The 20,225-nt window shown below is 42.6% G+C and overlaps 1 long non-coding RNA gene across 1 annotated transcript; it reads right to left on the bottom strand.

Moving 5' to 3' along the window:
• Window positions 1–403: 403 nt before the first annotated feature.
• On the bottom strand, window positions 404–14,294 carry LOC137146272 (uncharacterized). The gene is made up of 3 exons (XR_010917889.1): window positions 14,213–14,294; window positions 2,486–2,553; window positions 404–550 (listed from the first exon to the last, which is right to left on the bottom strand). It is a non-coding gene; the product is annotated as an uncharacterized lncRNA (long non-coding RNA).
• Window positions 14,295–20,225: the final 5,931 nt, after the last annotated feature.

The following is a 20,225-nucleotide window of genomic DNA, read 5'->3' as shown; positions in this document are numbered from 1 at the left end:
AGTATTTTTTAAATGCCCGGTGGATGGGTAGAGATTCAGAAGACATCTTTAGCCGCATTATTTTGCCCACAGCTGTCGCAAAGCATATACAGAAATCCAGAATAGATATTGTACTAAATAGGGATGTAGGTGACATTGATTTTGGTTGTTTATGCAGTGGATGCCTTGTTAAAAATGTGAGCAAAGGGGGTGTAGATCTGGAAATTGTAAATGCAAAACTGAAGGCTAAATCAGATACAGGAGCACAAGCATCATAGCATAGTGTCAACAGCATGGTATGACACATGAGGAGAAGAACGCCTGAAATAATCTAAAGTGAAACAAATTTATTTCTTCCTGTAAGGAAGAGCATGCGCTCAGAAGAGAAAGCCACACTAGCAGTGAGCTAAAGATATGCAAACTGACTATGTAGTGTTCGGGTAGCAGTGTTTGTCCCAGGATACCAGAGGGATAAAGTGTGGGAGGTAATATCTTTATTAGAGCAGGTCCTGAAGAAGAGCTCTGTGTAAGCTTCTCTCTCACCAACAGATGTGGTTCAAAACTGAAGACACTGCAATAGATACACGTGTAATATGTTAGTAGTTAAAATTCTGATGTTTGGATTTTAACCTGCACAAGAGAATCTATGCAGTAAATGCAGAAAGTTACTTCATTCCAAGAGAAAATTAGATGAGCACTGAAACAGCAGAACAGGATGATGTTTTTAAAGGCCTGCCAGGCTAAAAGGTAAGTTTCATATTCAATCTGACCTTCCGGTAAGCTACTGGTCTATCATCCTACAATCAGAAACAAAAACTGAATTAGATTGGATGATAGAACCCAGGTTCATAGAAAAATATATGGGCTAGGGTAGTTCCATAGTAGTAGTTATTTGGTAAATCTACTGAAGTTTATCTACATTATAATCCAAGAGTATTAACCCCTATAAGAATGGGTATGTAGAAATTACGTGGATCCCCGACAATAACAGGATACCTTTCTTCAGCTCCTAAGCCTGAATAAAAAAAAATAAAAAACCCTGTAATAACTGTTTAGAAGATTCCTTCATCCCTCAGTTTCTCCTTCTACTGTGAAATTTTTTCAGCTGCTGGCCCTAGATTCCAAAAGGATCTTCCTCATCTCATCAATCTGCCTGATTTGCATTGCTTTGGTTCTCCTCTTCAGCCTCCTCATCCCTCACTGCTGCAGTGCATGTCACCTCTGCTGTCCAGAAAGCATAGTGGCCTAAGTGGAAGGGTGAATCCCCAGGATTTGGTCCAGCTCTTTGTAAAATGGGCACATTTGCTGCCCTGAGCGGACTGATTTGTGAGGTCATGCACTTTATTGCACTACTCTGCAGCCTTCGATTTTCCTGGGACAATGACTGCTGCTCCTGGTGACACCTCTCTCAGCTGCCTGGTCAAAAACTATTATATTGAACATGACCGAGTTCAGCTGGCCCTGGCTCTTCTCCTTTCCTCAGAGGGATATCAGTGCCAACCAGAGATTCTGGCCATTTGGGAAAATATTCTTTTGATGGCTTCCCTTTGAGACATGTCAGGTCACAGACTCAGATTAAGCTAAAGAAGTCAAAGGGGAAAAAAAAAATCAATTTGCTGTGAAAATAGCATGAAACTCAATTCCAAAGTGTGTACAGTTCCGTAGCTTTCAGTCACCCTATCCCCTGTGCAGTAGAGTGCAGAAAGTGGACCGTAATAGGTCGCTTATATGGAAGAGTAGTGGGAAGACTATTTGGACCATTATTTTGCAGTTATTATGCATATTTGTACTATTATGCCAGTGGTCTCCATCCACAGTGGCACTGCACCAATCCAAACCAGCAAGATGGAGGACCACAGTTCCTCAAAACCAGTATAGTCCAAACAGTTGTAATGCCTGTGCACTATGAATGCAAGGCATGTGCTAGGAAGGCCAGGCCTTGATAAGCATGCAGGGTTAAATTTTCCAAAGGCACCTAGTCTCTTAAATTTCCTAAATCCTATTTTTGAAAGTGACAGGCACTTAGACCCAGATTTTCAGGGCATTGTCTACATTACAATCAAAGGTATGATTGCAGATTGGGTAGACATACCCATACAAGCTTTAATGTAGCTAAAACAGCTAAAAACCAGTGAAGGTGTAGTGGCCTAGTCCCCATCTTGGCACAGCAGTGCAAGTACATCACCAGGGTCCTTTATTGAAGCCTCTGCTGCCACATCTTCACTGTTATTTTTAAGCAGTGCTACCTAGATTAAAACTACCCAAATTGCAATCATGCCTCCAGCTGAAGCATCCCTTGAAAGTCATAGACCTTGCAACACCGAGAAAAGCAAAGTGACTTAGATGGCTAAGCCAGTTTTCAAAAGTAACTTGGGAAACTTAGGTACCAGAGTCCCACTGAGAATTAATGAGAATTAAGGGCCTAACTTGCTTAGGTGCTTTTGAAAAATCCCACTAACACAGCCTGAAAAAACAACATTGTGGAAATTAGAAAGGAAATACCTACAGCAGTAGTCATAGGCTTCAAGTTTCACCATTTTGCCTATAGGCAAAGTCATCAGTAAGTGAATCAGGCTGCAAAGCAAAGCAATTGCTACATATTATAAGTCTTTTAAATGGGCAGTTCCTGTAAATAAATTTGACTACATTGTGGGAGCACAAAATTCCAAAGACAAGTAAAGTACAACTTTGTGAACCGAGGCTAGATGCTGAGAAAAAGGTGCTGCAAAAGTTGGAGACATGCATAATTTGTGGCCTTAACACCTGTTGTGGTGTTTAATGCCTATCAGGAGAGATCTCTGTAGTAATCCAGTTAGCTTTTAAAGTATAATTATCACTTCACGGCAGAGTCTGGACTAAGTAATTGAAAACGTCAATGCTTCTAAGACTCAAATAGAGTTTGTGTGTAATTATGCAGTTATTTCTTGATTAGCAATGATTTTAACAGACACAGGTGACATAGAAGGAAATATGAAGGAGCCTGGGCTTTTGAAGAGTGACTCAATTAAGTGGCTGATTATTTTATCCATTTATGTAATTAGGTGGGCGCAGCTGTGCTGAGTCAGACCATTAGCTCTTCACAGGCCTGCTTTAGATGACAGGTGCATCCACACCTCTAAAAATGCCAAAGAGATTGCCAAAAATATGTGATGGTCCACAGTCTTGCTTGGCTGAGGATTGCATATAGCAGACATCACTTCAACAGGAACATGTGACTTTCAGAGATTAAAAGAAAAACATTTTCCAGTAAATGGGAGACAGCAAATGTATAAAGAGAACACCACAACAAAAAATAGATCCTATGATCACTAAACCAATGGAACAATTCCTTTTTCTCTTTTGTCCTCAGCAGACTACTTTCACCCCTACTCATAGACCCCTTAACGGTTCACCTGACAGCAGCTTTCATTGGTCAAAAAAAATTTGATGGGGCTTATTTTGGAGCCACATAACATTGCTCTGACCACAGTCATGGGCACAATACTTTTAGGCTCAAACACAGGAACGCAATATGAATGTCTCATGTAGCAGTACAGCCTGCTAACCCTAGGACCACTGAATTGATGTGTGTCCTTAAAACACAATCATTATCTAACATTGACGTCAATAGGAGTTGTGTCACTAATGTGAATGGAGCCTATCTGGGTCCATAGTTGTTTAAGTACATACCAAGAAACAAAGCTGTATTTTTTTCTGAAGTGTTAGGAGTGTTGGAATGACAGTGACAATGGTCCTCATTTCCAAGAGATCAGTGCTATTTAAACAAAAAAATGTTCCTTGGCCTAGAAAAAATTAAATATTCATTTTATTTTGGACCTGGGTGAGTCAGCAGATAGAGAACAGTCCCCAAATATAGCAGCTGTAACTTATGCAAGAGGACACAAAAAGAAGAATATGTGATGAGTCCTTCTCTCTCGCATGGGCCATAGCAAAGTGTTGTTTCTGATTGATTGGAGTGTGATAAGGGTGACTAGCTGACCACTACTGCTGGTTATTAGTCATTCTTTCACAGTCCCACGATACAAGCAGCATCACTGACAAAAACAAAACATTTTGCAAGATACCTGAAAACTTGAAACTGAGCATTGGAAGAGATTAACCCTCTGATGGCTGAGCTGGCAGCCTCATGAACACAGTGCCTCAAGAGATACAGAAAATGCTTTTTAGACCTTCTGATGATATCTTGTATCAGACACAGCTTAATGATCAAACAGCCGGTAATTTGTGCTGTGACACCAACATATTCCAGATGTTTTGACATCTGATTAAATGCCTTATCTAACTATTGATTTCTCCCATGGCATTCTCTTTGGAGTCATTTCATGCCCTCTTAAGTCCTCCTTGGCAACAATGTATTGAAGAGAAACTTCCAGCCAAGAGATATTGTTTTTTATCGATTCCTTTCCCTTGGCTTGCCATCTTGTTCTGGACTGATTCTCCTAAAAACCCAGTCAGCCACCTTAAAATACAAAGCAATACTATATTAGGTGGAAAACATTGAGACTTTTAAAGTTCTTTTGGCTATACTAAAGTTTTAGAGGAGTCTAAACATAGGGCCAAACTGACAGAGGATGAAAATCAGCATAGTTCCATTTAATTGTAAATTGCAAGCATTACAATTTACTCCAGCTGAGGCTTTGACCCTAAGCTTTTAACTAATATTTCTAGCATTGTTGCTAACTTTGACATGTCATGGCTGAAATGCCCATGCAAAACTTGTAATGAGGCTTGTGAGACCTAACTGCCAAGATTCTAGGATCAGACATCCTACTGCATACACTGGTCAAGTTCAATGGAGAAAGTTACAACTTGCAGATCTTTAAAGATGCTCCAGCTTTAAAAACAAATTTCTGTCTGAAAAAGACATTATCCTCTAATCTCTTTTAGAGTTCTGGTACTCTTAGATGTTTTACTTGTAACAATAAGTACAAAATTCAGTTTGTTTACTCTGTACCTTCAACAGCACTTTGTGTATTGTCAGTTTCATTGTTCCCCTGTATAATCAGTTTTCCCTTTTGTTCATGTGAGTTTCTGACAGCAACAGAAGAGAAATGTGTTTTTTTTAACTATAACTGCAAAACCACAAAAATTGGCTTGGGACTCCACAGCAGATGTACTCCTTGGAACTACTTTTAACTCCTTTTTTGAAATTGATTAGCTTTCAGGTTAATGCTATCCCTTTAATTGCTGTCAATAAAATGAAAATAATATCCTATATTTATAGAGCACCTTCGGATCCGAAGATCCAAAAATGTTTTGCAGACATTCTATGTACAGCACCACTGAAATGCAGACACCTCTGGGACAGAGGCACTTCCCAGCCAGTAACCTGCACAGCAATGAAAGAAAGAGAAATTTGATTAGAACACTGGAATATAGAATCATAGAAAATTAGGTTTGAAAGGGACTTCAGGAGGTCATCTAGTCCAATCCCTGCTCAAAGCAGGACCAACCCCAACTAAGCCATCCCAGCCAGGGCCTTGTCAAGCTGGGCCTTAAAATCCTCTAAGGATGGAGATTCCACCACCTCCCTAGGTAACGCATTCCAGTGCTTCACCACCCTCCTAGTGGGAAAGATTTTCCTAATATCCAACCTAGACCTCCCTCACTGCAACTTGAGACCATTGCTCCTTGTTCTGTCATCTACTACCATTAAGGACAGCCTAGCTCCATCCTCCCTGGAACCCCCCTTCAGGTAGTTGAAGGCCTCTATCAAATCCCCCCTCAGTCTTCTCTTCTGCAGACTAAATAAGCCCAGTTCCTTCAGCCTCTCCTCATAAATCAAGTGCCCCAGCCCCTTAATTATTTTCATTGCCCTCTGCTGGACTCACTGCAATTTGTCCACATCCTTTCTATAGTGGGGACCCAAAACTGTATACAATACTCCAAATGTGGCCTCACCAGTGCCCAATAGAGGGGAATAATCACTTCCTTCAATCTGCTGGCAATGTGCCTACTAATTCAGCCCAATATGCCATTAGCCTTCTTGGCAACAATGGCACACTTTTGACTCATATCCAGCTTCTTGTCCACCATAACTCCCAGGTCCTTTTCTGCAGAACTGCTGCCCTGCCAGACAGTCCCCAGCCTGTAGCAGTGTATGGGATTCTTCCGTCCTTAGTGCAGGACTCTGCACTTGTTGAACCTCAGATTTCTTTTGGCCCAATCCTCCAATTTGTCTAGGTCACTCTGTATCCTATCCCTGCCCTCCAGGGTATCTACCACTCCCCCAGCTTAGTGTCATGTGAAGAGTGAAAGTGGAGAAAGAGGGACAGGTTTCACTAGGGACTTAGAACGGTGTGACACCAAGGGGATCAAGAATGGAAGTTGGCTCCCTAAACAGCTTACATAGAAAAACTGAACCTCAGCATGTAACACCGGATCTGTGCATGCTCACCAGTGAGCATTTCTGAGCCTCAATAGCAGTATAATCACATGGCCACTCCTTACTATAAACAGTTCATTCTGCAGTGGCTTGTTCAGCTTCTGATGAGGATCCACCACCTAGAGCCCCTTTCTGCTTCTCCTTGTGATTTTCATTCTTATACTGGGTATAACATCACTGCTGGCAGAACACCTGGCTAGCCTCAAGAAACAGTAAGCCTGTATCCTCCTGGGTTTTGATTACATGTCTTCTGTTCTTCCTGCAGGACTGACTCTCAAAGGTGATTGTGACATGACATAGCTGTTACCTTAGCAGCTTGCCAGCCATTTTTGGAACATTTTTATATCATAGTATTTTGCATTCCCGACACACTGCTCTTTTGTAAAAGGCTAATTATCTTTGGCTCAAACATCGTGGTAGGTGAGGACACTCCGATTTTTGTACTTCTGCCCACGAGCCCAAGCTAGTTATTCTAAGGAAGCTTTGAGATGTGCTGCAATACTCTAACGTGCTATGTGTGCAGCTCCGGAGTCCGCTCTCTTTTGAAATCAAATTCTTGGTTATTTGAACTGACGTTTCAGCTAAACTATTTGTCAAGCCCATCGCATGCACAGACAAGATGTGCCTGAACTGATATATCAAAGAAAACTGCAGAAAGGAGCCACTTATGAATTGTGGGGCACTTCTATTAATTCATTTGAAATACCTTGGCAAGTGAGATGCTGCTTACAGTGTGTTATTACATTGTTATTCAACATACTGCGCTACAGCTCAATTTTGGTGGGGCTCTTTGCTTTTTGTGGCAGGGCCTGTGTGTTCCTATCACATTTTGGAGCTACTAGAATATAAATAGATTATAACCCTTTCCCTTCCCATCATACATACTCCATACAACACAGCAACTGGCACAAGACAAAGGTAAGTCATCAGGTAATTCAATAAACTGTTTTGTCTGTCTCTCCAAATACATAGGCCTAGAGCTTAAATGCCTTCTCCAGAAATCAGTCCATTTGCCTCTCTTTTCCACTAGATCTCCTATAGGTCAGCAAAAAACTACAAATGAGTGTCTTCATATACAATAACTTGGTTCATTCAACTCCTATTGAAGACCCTAATATATTTACAGTTATATGCTGAATGATTGCTGCAATAGCTAAAAATATGTGATTTACAAAGAATCATAGAGTTGGAAGGGACCTCAGGAGGTCATCTAGTCCAACCCCCTGCTCAGAGCAGGACTAACCTCAGCTAAATAATCCCAGTGAGGGTTTTGTCAAGCCGCAGGTTAAAAACCTCTAACACAAACCTAGCAAACAAGGCTAAGAAATAAGCTCCAATCACGCTATCTTCTCAGTTTGCAGTCCTATATCCCTGGTTATGTTATCTCTAGTCATTTGTTTAACTAATTATCTGAGGTGAGGGTAAGAATGTGTTTTCCTTCTTGTTCTTGAAAAGACATCTTCCTCCTTAGAGAAATTAATTACCTCACAGCCTCTGGCTCTGAACAGTCTCAGATGAAAGAACAGTGGGTACAAGTATTTACTACTTCAAAAATGTGTCCGTAAATGAAGTGATAAAACATTCATTTGACCATGCACCAAGAACAGCATTATTTTTCCATCAGCTGCACCAAGAATCAAGAGCACAATTCCCAGTATTGCCTGCAAGATGTATGTAAGGCTTCTCATGTGGAGAAGGGAACCTGTGTTGAAGACAAATACACTAGAAGCTTTGCTCCGAGGGCAAAATTTTTTGCTCTGAGTGTAAACCAAGTTTATAGGCCTGACTTATGTTCTGACACTTGTTTTACACCAATTGATTTCATTGGAATTACTCCTGGTGTCTGTGAGATGAGAATGAGAGCTGAAGACCAGAGGTTTTTTTAAAATAAAAAGTTCTGTTGCAGGTTGCTGTGTTTCATTTCATTTGTCAGCGAGCATGGGGAATACACAGATCAGCAAATAAGAGGAAAATGCAACAAATTTCAGATAAGAAAAGAATTTCCCATCTAGTTTACAAATACATTCGTTACAACATATAGATATTGGGAAAGAGGTGTAAAATTCTTGTTGGCCTTTTGTAATGGATTTTGTTCATCAACAGAGTGTAATGTGGTTATTGCTCAGTCTCTAATGCCCAAGGGACTAAAAGTAATGAAAATCTGGATGTTGTGAGAAGTAGAGACTGTGGCAGTAGAAGATGGAGAAGGTTAAAGCAAGAGGAGTTCGTGTTAAAAGTGTTTGAGGCATGAATCGTCCCTGGATATGGATTTCTGAGAAGCCTATTCTTTGAGACTGTGACTATATCTGTAAAATGGTAGCAAACACTAGGATCTTGCATTACAGGTATTCTCGGAGTCATTTTGTTAGGAGGTATTTGAACCCAGAGTGAAGGTGTGGTGTCATTATTGTTGACTCATACTAGTAGGTGGATACAAGTAGCTCCAGCAAGGATAGAGGGATTGGAGCTTCTCTCCCAAGCAGACGCAGGTCAAGGACAGAAGTACAGCAAGGAAATCCCCAGGAACAGCTAAACTTGAGGAGAAAGCTTAGTCTGAAGTTGATGTTTGTTTTGTTGGAGTCGACAATTCAAATTTGTGCTGGGGAGGCCACCTGAATATTGTTACACTCCAGATACAGTTAGAGAAGAAAGGGAAAGTGTTGCCTGCCAGCTCCGCCTCCATCCCCTCCTCTTCCAAGTCTGCAACCCTAATGCTGACTTGGCTAAGTAGAAGCACATGCCAGGGGGCAGGTTTGACTGAACAGCATTATAAAGGGCTTCTGAATTTGGATTTAGATGTCATAATATTTAATATCTATTAACTGAAAGTCAAAGGCTGCAGCCACGTTAATCAGCCATTGAAGAGGCCCTTGAGCTGCCACGGTAGCAGATTTTAATTGGGTTTTCTATTCAGCCAGTTTTTCCTTTGTGATTTATCATACAGAAATAAAACATTATCTAGTCTGGTCTTAGGAAAAAAAATGTGATACCTCCCCTGGGAGAAAAAATGAAAGCCCTGAAGGAACCAGCTAACCATTTATAAACTACTCTGCCTAAGATGCAAGCTGTGGGATAGCTCTCCACATCATTTATTTACCACTGGCAGCTCTAGAACTACCTTGTGGTAGCCCATCTGTCTGGTAAAGTACCTAGTGTTGTGCATCAGATGGGTTGAGGAATCTCTCTGTGCCAGGCCTGGGAATCAGGTGCTGAACGAATCTCACTTCACTCATCTGCATTAACTATGTACACAAACCCCATCCTGACAGTGATCTTACAGAGAGCTGAACATTTAACACAATCATTTTTAGCCCCTTATGAGTAATTTGCCTTCAGGCAAAAGTAAACTCAGCTCTTTTCCACACAACCACCTTGGTATAACAAGCCATTACCTTTGAGACAGTGGATGAAATTGTGGCCCTATTGAAGTCGATGGGAGTTTTGTCATGGCATTCAGTGGAGCCAGAATTTCACCCCATATAGATTGAAAGTCATGGTTTCCGCCAGCCTTAAAAACTAAGAATAACGTAGCCTGGCCTCCTACATGACATAAGCCAGAGAACCCAATGTGGTGACTTCTGCATCGAGCCTGTAACTTCTATCTGGGCAAGAGCATATCTTTTAGAAAAAGAGATACGGAATGGAATTCACAAAGGGACTTAAGTGCTGCAATGTGGAGTTTTTTCCCCACAGACTCAACACCTCTGGGCTGGCTGCATCAGTTATGAATGTAAAAAAACCCCAAAACATGGCTTGAATCCCAGCACCTCTTTCATTATAAATTAAGCTCACAGCACCTGATTTTTAGACCCCTAGGGAAAACAAAAGGTCACAGGAACAGCACGGTGATCCACAAAGCTGAGTTAGGTGCCCGTTTCTCCCCATTCAATGTAGGGAGCCTAGGTGCTTAAAAACAGGATCCACAAAAGCCACAACACCAGGTGGGAAGCCACATAGGCCAGCCAATGGAAGATGTTGACCAGAGGGTGTGCTATACCCCTCCCCTCTCCTAGAGATAGGTGCCTAAATCCAGGTTGCAGAGCCACCAATGGGAACAAGCCACCTGCAGTCAGATAGCTTAAGCACCTAAACTGCTTCTTGCAGGAATGAATTAGATGCCTGCCTGGCTCCAGACAGAACAGCTAAGAAGGAGCCCACATTATTAGGTTTAGCCAAGTGGGCAGAGCACTCACCTGAGATGTGGGAGACCAAGGTTTGATTCCATCCTCTCTTCCAGAGGGGGAAGAAAGGGTTTGAACAGAAGTTTCCCACATCCCAGGTGACTTGTCTACTCACTGGACTAAGAGCCATTGAGCCGGAGAAGGATGAGAGCATGATTCTGTAGTACAATGGTTAGGGCACCATCTGAGAGGTGGGAGACCTAGTCCAGTCCCCCTGCTACAGCAACTCTTTCGTTATTTATCCAGAGTGGAACCACTTCAGCAGAAGTGACTGAAGCAGCCCCATCAGAATATTCAATAACTTAGTGGTCAGAGCACTGTCTTGAGAGGTGGGACCTAATCTGGTAGGCAGCCTCTGAGCACATCTACCAGATCAGGCCCAGCACACCACTGAGGTGAATGAGCACCTCTTTTCCCTGGGTCTTTGAACTGATTTGGGGCTTCAGCAAGAGAGTGGCACCCAGGCATTTAGAAGGCAGGCCACCATGTGCAGGCCCGATCTCTAAAATGTAGGCATCTAGGGAATTTTTACAGAAGGAAGTTAGGCACTGAGCAAGTTTAGGCACTGACAGGGTCAGGCACAGCCAAGTGAGAGTTTTGTAGATTGCAGTGGTGCCATACAAAGGGATTTAGGCACCTAGTTCTGGAGATTAGGCACCCATAGTCTTGACTAGAAGACTTCAAGCAATGGTGAATCTACTATGTCCCTAAGTAAGTTGTTCTAGTGGCTAATTACCCTCAATTAAAAATGTGTGCCTTATGTGTAGTAGCCTCAGCCTCCAGCCATTGGACCTCTGTTACAGTGTGCACTCACCACAAAGTGCCCCTTTGAGTCAGGCCACAACACAGCAGGCGTCTTCCACTCTAGCACCCCATTGCCCATTCTGGTTTGGGAGCAATAGGTCACTTCTGTGGCATATCCCCTTGACCAGGTCAACTCTCAGTCCACTCCCCTTCTAGGGTTAACAGAAATGTCCAAAAAGAGGAAAACCCAAAAGTCTGAGATTCATCATTCTTGGTCTCTTTCTCTCTTGAAGCCTCTCCCCTCCTGATTGCTCTTGAGGAGGAGACAGGCTTTCATCTCTGAGTTCCAGTCCAGGGACCTTGTTTCAGGTGGCTCAGGACTCCTCCTTCAATCCCTCACCACTTCCCTGGGCTGGTCCTACCTCTCCCCGCTCATCAGCTTTTTCACCAGGTCTACAGACTCAGCTATTCCCACAGCTAGCTGCAGAAGAGCTCTGCAGAGACACTCCCAACCTCTATGGCAGCAACTGGGCTGTGGTTGTATTTCAAACAGTCCATATAGTTTCCCTCCTTAAGACAGGAGACTGCCCCAGCCTCCTTCTGGAGCTGTGGATGGATTTCAGACAATCCCTCTGTCGCTCTCCTTAAGGCAGGAGTTCCCACTCCTTGGAGCTGGGTTGTAACTTAGGCTAGCTATAAAGCCTTAGCCAACTTCTCCTTCAGTTGTTCCTTCCCGCCATTAATCCGCCGGGGGTTCAGCAGCTCAGACTTCTCCTGATGGTTACCTTGCTCTGAGGGAGGAGGCAGAATATATGCTTGTCCCCTTCCTAAAACTCATCCCAACTGTCTGAAAGACAGGGAGGGAGGGGAGCCTTGTCCCACACACTCTGAGATTCCTGTCTGGTCCCAGTCCCTTAAGGAAACAGTAATGAAATTTTCCTCCCAGGTGCTACTTATTCCCTGGACTGTTTCTTCTCTCTCAGTGCTTCCTAGATCCCGGTATATTAGGCATCCCAAAATCTTTAAAGGGCCACACCACATGATGGGGTGGGCTGACCCCTAGGCATCACTACTGTTAAAGTGCGAGTTCATCCAGTCAATCTCCTTATGCCATTTTCTGCTAAATTGGAGGCCATCCACTATCAGAAATTGCATTTCCTATAACATTAGCAATAATATCGACTATAGCAATGGGAATATTTTAAACTGGCTAAAAATACTCCCCTATACAATGTACAGGTTACTTTAGTGTCATTAAACAAGTAAGAAATAAGACAACTTTTTAGCAGCGAGTAATTAACTATTAGAACTACCTTACTGAGGGATATAATAAATCTCTTCACTTGGAGTCTTCAAACTGTGACTGGATATCTTTCTAGGAGACATGCTCCAGTTTCAGCCACTAGTTACTGGGCTCAATAGTGTTCATTTATTTAATAAGGAAGAATAATTCCCTCCCCAGAAGGAATTACTGGGTGAAATTCCAAGGCTTGTGTTATGCAGGAGGTCAGAATAGATGATCATAACAGTCCCTTCTGGCCCTAAATTGACACGGTAGTATAAAGACATCTAAAGGGCTTTTTAATATCAGTAGGTACTAAATCATGGCTTAAGATGCTTTGTGGGCAGAAATAAAAGTACTAACTTTTGGATCTCATTCAGAGTCACCATCCTTAAATAGATTGCATAATATCATGCCTAAAGCTGACTAACAGGAGGAATGTGGTGTGCTATGAAGGCTCTGAATTGTGAGGGTAACTGCTAGAACACATCAATCACGTTACCTTTGTTTCATTAAGAAAAAATTATAAAAGCACTAATGTACTTTTATACAAAGGAGAATAGCTTCAACAGAAGAGACTGAGAGGCACATACCATGGCACAGTGGTTAGGCCACACATCTGCCTGCTAGGAAGCCTAGGTTCAAGGTCCTGCCTCACATCAGGCAGAGTGGGGATTTGGCTGAGGCTGAATGTTCCAGCCATTGAGCAAAAGGCAGTTGCTGCCACCACCACCATTTTGGTGGTGTGAGAACTGAGGCAGCTGCGTGCATGCCCACCAGAAGTAGCGTAGTCATGTTGGGGACTTTGGGGACTTCACCCAGCTTAGGTGCTGGGCTAAGCCGAGGTGCAGCCTAGTGGTTAGTTTACTAGGTCCCAGCTCTCCCCATCCTCTGGTGTCCCTCATGAGCAATCACTCCAACATTATACTGGTCCACCTTTCAGTAGATAGCGATAGACTTCAGTAGATAGTGATAGCTGGCTCACTAATTACATTTACCCCTTTCCAGGGTAACAGCATCCAACAATACATGTACAGCCCACATTCCTCACAAAAGAAAAGGTCTTCAGCCCACCTCCAGGCCCCAGGGCCTGCCACCCCCAGACTCAAGGGTTTAGAGAATCTCTGTCCTCTCTACCTATTCAAGGTGGGGCTGGGGAAGAGCGATTTATACCTGTTCTACAAGGAGGGCGGCTAGCAGGGGAGCCTGGCCCTTCCTCTCCGCTGGGTTCTGACCAAGGGCCTGACAAGAGGCCATGATAGCAAGCATCCCAGAGTGCTTCAGGGCAGCCTCCCTGGGCCACTCCCTACCACTTGCTTCCCACAAGGACTTGAAGTCCTTCACTTAAAGTTCAACAGAAAATAGCAACAACAACAACAAAAAACCAACCAAACCTTCAGTTCAGTTCAGCTGGCAGCCATCTTCCTTGCAGGCTAGTCCCACCTTCACATTGGAGCAAGTTCCTGGGTTGCACAACATCCCTCACCCCAGCTCTGTCATACTCTCCCTATATCCAGGGTTTCAGGCAGGTTGCACTTCCTGATCAGTCCCCATCTCCCATCAGGCTCCCAACTCAGGATCAGCTTCCCAGGCTTCTCTCAACCCCCAGCCCCAGAGCAAAAGCTCCTAGCTACCGCTCACCTGGCTCTCCTCCTTGGGCCCTCTTCTAGGACCTGAAGTAACTGCTGCTTGTAGGCTTCTCCCTTGCAATAAGGACTTCTGCTATGACCTTACTCAGGCATGCTCACAGTCAATAGGTCAGTCTTCCCATCCTGCCTGCCCCTCTTCTGAGCTGCCTGGCTCCCTTTTAAACCCCTCCTGCAGGTGGAGCAGCCTCTGCAGGTGCAGTGGGATGGAGTCAGCGGGGCCCAGGTCTGCTCTGTAACCCCGTCTGTCCCAATGTGGAGTTTATACACCCCATCATAGGGGGCCTAGACAATTTAGGTACCCACGGGGTTAGGCAGAAGCTGAACAGGAGTTTTGTGAATGCCAGTGGTGCCTAAATGTTGGACTTAGGCACCAAGCCCCTTTGTGAATCCAGATCTTACTCTTTTGCCTCATGTCTCAGAAAACCTGAGAGAAGTAGCATTCATGAGATAACTTTGAGATAGTGCTGCCAAAGAGGTATATGGCAATGAATAAGGAATTACTATCCAAGTCCAAAGCAAGATCTGTGGAGACACACAAAACCTGATTCTTCTTGCACTTACATAAGACTGGTTATTCCACTACTGACTTCAACAGAGTTACTCCTGATTCACATCAGTATAAGTGAGATGAGAAACAGGTTCATAAAATCCAGCAGATGAGGTAAAGGAAAAGGAAAAATGGTGAAGAACCAGATTTTATTTGGAAGGACATATTCTTCTCCATTACACTTCTTGGTCCAAAGAAATTTTTAGTGTTGCACATCTTGGCAGTAAATGAAAAAATATCTTTCAGGCTACGCTGGAGAAAATTCATCTTCAGGAAGCACTATGGGAAATCAATGAAATTTTCTTTTTTCAAGAGGATTTAAAGAAAACTTTAGAAAAGGCTCTCCAGTGAATTTACTTCTGTTGACTGCCATAATCCTTTACAAATCCCCTTTTTGAATTTTCAAAACTCTGTAGGCACAGGCAGAAGATTTACATCAGCCAATTCATCCCCAGGACATCCTCTCAAAGAAGTGAGCAATGTTTTAAATGGACTGTGCAACTGGAGGTAATGTCAGAAGGAGGGTAGTCTAATTGGAATCCCTCTTGGTTTTATAAACCAATAGCGTGTAGGGTTTTTTGGTGTGTTTGGGGAGGGGAGCTGTGCCAGGTTACTGTATGAATGAAATTACGCAGCATATAATTGCTATGTGTGTGTTTGAACAGTATCAATTAATTAAGAGTGAAAATTCTAGTATAGACCTTCAGTTATTCTTTTAGTTCAGAAATAAGAGATTAAATCCTTTTCTGCTTAATTGTATCTCTGTGCAATTCCATTGGCCCAATGCCTTCAAAAAGTGCATTGAGGTAAAGGCTGGACAAAATTCTTACTGTGCAGAATAAAAAGAAATATTGTTTCTCTCATCTCTTTGTCCAGACACCCTAGACACATTTGATACATTTATTTTGTCAGAACATCTATAAATCACCTGAACTATCAGCATGTGCTTTCTTCAGCTGACAATACTTTTGAACAGAGGTTAAGTTAAAAAAAGCCCCTTATTGCTACATGCACTGTCTTTTTGGTTTGTAATTTACATGTGTTCTCTAGGAGATAATTACGGTGTGTTGCTTCAAGTGCTCATGCACTTTGATTTTGTCTCTCCTTCCCCCTTGTTTTTTGAAACGTCCTCTCAGAACAAGCACACACTCCAGCAACTGAAATTCAATGGTATTATTGGACATAATGTGTGTAATTAACAAAGGGCTAATCAGTTATGGTACTGTAATTATACTGAAGTTACACTGCAATTATGGTATTGTTACTCTATGGCTATGCTTTTTAATCACTAAATATCAATAATTTGAACTAGAAGACACTCTTTGGAGCAGAGATTGACATTCTACAGGTTTGTACAGCACCTAACATAATGGGACCCCAGCCTGGTTAGCCTATAGACACTATCACAACATAAATGTCAATAATAATGACGGAACTGGACTGTATTACTTTGTATTACCTTTTTGGTTTCATAATTAAGATATGCATTTTTGAATCCATTACCATTAATTGCATTGTATTTGTACTGTATTTCACTCATAACCTTCTAGCTATCGGTATGAAACTACAGGATGGAAAAGCATAGTCACTGTATAATTATGTTGCAGTTGCACTGTCTTATAAAGTGGGGCCAGTTTATCAAAAGATGCTAGGTAATAACATGCTGACCAACCAAAGACAGTGGAATGTTGATCAACCAAAGACAGTGTTCCAGTTATGTAACATTTTGATGGTTGTCACTAATGGCCAGACTCTCAAAAGTGTTCACCGTTCACAATCAGGACCAAATTTTCCAGAGCTCAGCTACCATTTAGGCACCAAAATTAGTGGCCAGATTTTCAAGAGTTCTCAGCATGCTATGTATTGTTCTCCTTTGAACAGTCCATCTAAGTGTTACAGTGGCAGCTGCTGAGTTCTAAATACTTTTGGAGATCTGGCCCCTAATTAGGTGCCTAAATGGGTCCGAGTTCATCAAATCTAGCTCTCAGATGCTAACTTTCCTCTTTTCACAGGAACTTACTGCTTTCATAAATTCTATTTTTTTTTTTTTTTTTTTGCTTTTGTTATTAAATAAAACAGTTCAGGTGTGCAAGTTTTCTCTATCAACTCCTTCGATTCATTATACTGCAAAATAGGATCAGAATAGTTCAAGCCCATTAGCATCAATAAAGGTTTTCCCGGTCCAGAAAGGATTTGAACCTAACAGTCTTTATAATGCATAAAAAAAATCTGTGAAACCAATGATTCCTAGTCTGTACACTTTCAAAGCAGGACAGAAAAATTATGAATTTGAATTAGCAGGAAATAAAAGGCCTTCTGTGCTCATGGCTCAGGAGTCACTATACACAGTGAAAATGATGCCATGACACTACAAATTATTGTAATAATCATATTGTTATTATAAAGTATTGTACATAAACAAAGTTTAAGTCATGTTTAACTTAATTTTTGCTATCTAGAAATTTGTCAAGAAAGTGCCAGAAGTCCCAGTGATATTTAAATAACATGCAGCCAAATTCAGATTTTGAGTTCAAAACTGCAGCTATGCTATTAACAAATAACAGTGACAAATTAACAATGGAGTCATTGGCGGTATTGCTCCCAGAGTTTGAGAAAATATCCTCCATTCATAAGACACTTTTCATCCCAGAATGCTTTATAAACTAAATACTCCAAAGAAAATTCATTTCATGCACCCAAATGAAACCACCATTGGAGTAGAACACAGTGACTGACCAATGAAAGTTCTGCACTTTCCTTAGGAAAAAGAGATTGATATAATTCTGATGCCATGAAGTCACACAGACACAATCTTAACACGGCAGGTCATATGTCATCCAATAACCTGCAGGCCCATGCAGATGGGAAGTGATGTGCAACCACTGGCACATATATATTGTATAACCAGTGGCATTCAAAAATGTCTGCAGAGGTGCACGGCAACAAAAGGAGCCTCACAAGACCAATGAAACAGAAATCTTGTAGTTTCTGTGAAAGAATATAACCCCATATCTAAATAGAGTGAGTCAGATTCTTGGCATTTTGTACAGTCATGTATAGTCATATAGGCAAACTTGAGAACAAAGTGGCTGTAAAATCCAGCTACTGGTGTCAGTGAATGGAGAATTCTGATTTGGTAGCAATCTACACCCTATCCCCTCTGCCCCAGCATTCACTTAGCCCAGCTGTAAAAGAACTATCCAAGATGCAAGGCAGTGGATAATCAGGCCATTACAGTATGAAAAGGTGGTGTGTGAAAAAATGCAAAAAAAGAGGGGCTCACTTTGCAAAAGAAGGCATTGTGGATAACTGAACCAAACAAAGTTACGCCTGTTACTGACCACCACATACCAAACACAAATCTCTCTCTGACCACAGAGGGAGATGACACTTTAGGACAATGGTCAGAGATGCTATGTGCAAGGCAAGTATGTGTTGAGGCTTTTTCTCAGGTTGACACCCTGACAGATCTGGTCAAGCTCCCTGCTGAGCTCTCATCAGGCTGCTGTGCTTGGCTTATGAAGCTCCGCTGGGTCTCAGCAGACTTCAGCTGCAGTCTCTGGCTCTGGCCTTCCAGGCACAACTTCCTGGGCACAGACTCCCTGTCTGGTAGAACTTCTAGGGAATGTGGTCCAACTGCATTAGTCCTCTAGTGCTGACCCCTCTGAGACAACCCATCACTCAAGGACACCCTCTCCAGAGCTCCTCCCCCGTGGGTACTGTGGTTTATAGTTTCACCCTTCAGGAACACATGAAATTTGAACCAGGAACACACAGAGTTTGCAAAAGAAATTTTTAACAGATCGCTCTTTACTCAGAGACAGGACAAGATATGAATGGACCTATGGAAAAATAACAAAACCTGCACTCAAATCCCTGCCTCTGTTTCCTCACCATGCCAAGACTCCTTTGGGATTTGGTCAGTGGTTGTTCGGGAAGCCCAGAATTCTGTTATATCCTTCTCCTCTTTCATTCCTTCTGCTCAGCCTTGCCTTTTTTTCTGACCAATGACAGAGAGCTATGCAGGCCGGACCTTGTCCTTTTATAACCTCCAGTCCCCTCTGTCAGGTGACTTTCCTGGTCAACCTCAAACCCCTGTCAGGTGATCAAAATCCCCATCAGGAGATCCATTGCTTGGTTACTAGCCCACCTGGGAGCAACAGGGTTTCCTTGAGTGGTAGCCAGCTTTTTGTCCAAGGGTACTTTGAATGATAGTCATCAAGGTTTAACAAACATCCATTGTTGGTCTTCTGCTAGGTGCAAGAATTTCTCCTGATACATCATGTTTGTTTCAGCTCAATTTGGAGGTTACAGAGCCAAGGTGAAAGCACAAAACAGGTTTACAAGCAAAATGCCCTTCACAAAACAAAATAGAGTTTATTAGAGAGCCATATATGCAGACCTATATTAATGCAGCACAGACACATTTCAGCTAGGAAGAGGGAACAAATAAAGATAGTATCAGAGCCTGCAGTAAGCCCTAAAAACAGCTTATAAAATCTAATGGCGCAACAAGCGACTACAGGGTGGAGTACATGAGCAAACTGGAGTGGATGACAAAATCACCATGCTGATCTGAGAACCTGGGGAATGCTCTTGTGCCATTGTTAAGGGCTCAGACAAGTCCCACAAGCATATGAAGGTCTCAAGAAAGCCAGCAGGCATACAGAAATGGGCCATCTTCCAGGCCTGCTGACCACATGCTCTTGGACTGTGGAGTACCTCTCAGCATGGTAGCCAGCGCAAGCTATTGTTATTTAAAATCACAACAACATCCAGAAAGTCACAGTCTTTTTTATACTTTTTCTCAGGTTGACACCCTAACAGATCTGGTCAAGGTTAGGACACCATTGTGCTAAGGTCTCAACAGGCACATAGTAAAAGACAGTCCCCGCACTGAAGACCTTGTGATCCAAAGAGATAAAGACAGACACGGATTGGAAAAGAGGAGTGACATAAGCAAAGTGACCTAAGTTATTAGGTGCACTCCTTAGTTCTAGGCTGTTGTTTTGCTTTGTTTTAACTATTCCCCCTAGTCCCTTCCAACATGTATATTCCTCACGCTCCACAAGGTTGGCAAGGTCCTCCATTTCATCCACCTACCTTCCATCTTCCTCCAACCCCCTACTCCCTCACCACAGCCAAGAAGCAGGGAATCAGGGAGTTAGAGACCAGAATGACCACCCAAAAAAATCCTTAAAATATTGAAAAGAAAATAAAAACCAAACACTTTCCCCCTACTTGGAGTTCTCAGTTCCAGTGGGTGGGATTGTAGTGGCAGAGGTCTCCTGCATAGCCACCCTGCCTCCACTGGGTCTAAACAGCTACTGCTGCTTTTCCTTCATTTTGGGAGGGTAAATCTCTCGGTTTTGGTTGCAAGGGTTGAGGAGAAGCTTTCTATATCACTACCGTCCAGTTCTGAGCAATTTCTGCAGCTTCTCCCCTGCTTGTGTGGGGG

The sequence above is a fragment of the Emydura macquarii genome, unplaced genomic scaffold (assembly GCF_026122565.2).
Source record: "Emydura macquarii macquarii isolate MOO-44397 ecotype Brisbane River unplaced genomic scaffold, CSIRO-AGI_Emac_v2 contig_431, whole genome shotgun sequence".
Taxonomy (NCBI): Eukaryota; Metazoa; Chordata; order Testudines; family Chelidae; genus Emydura; species Emydura macquarii.
This window is presented reverse-complemented; position numbering and strand designations above follow the sequence as displayed.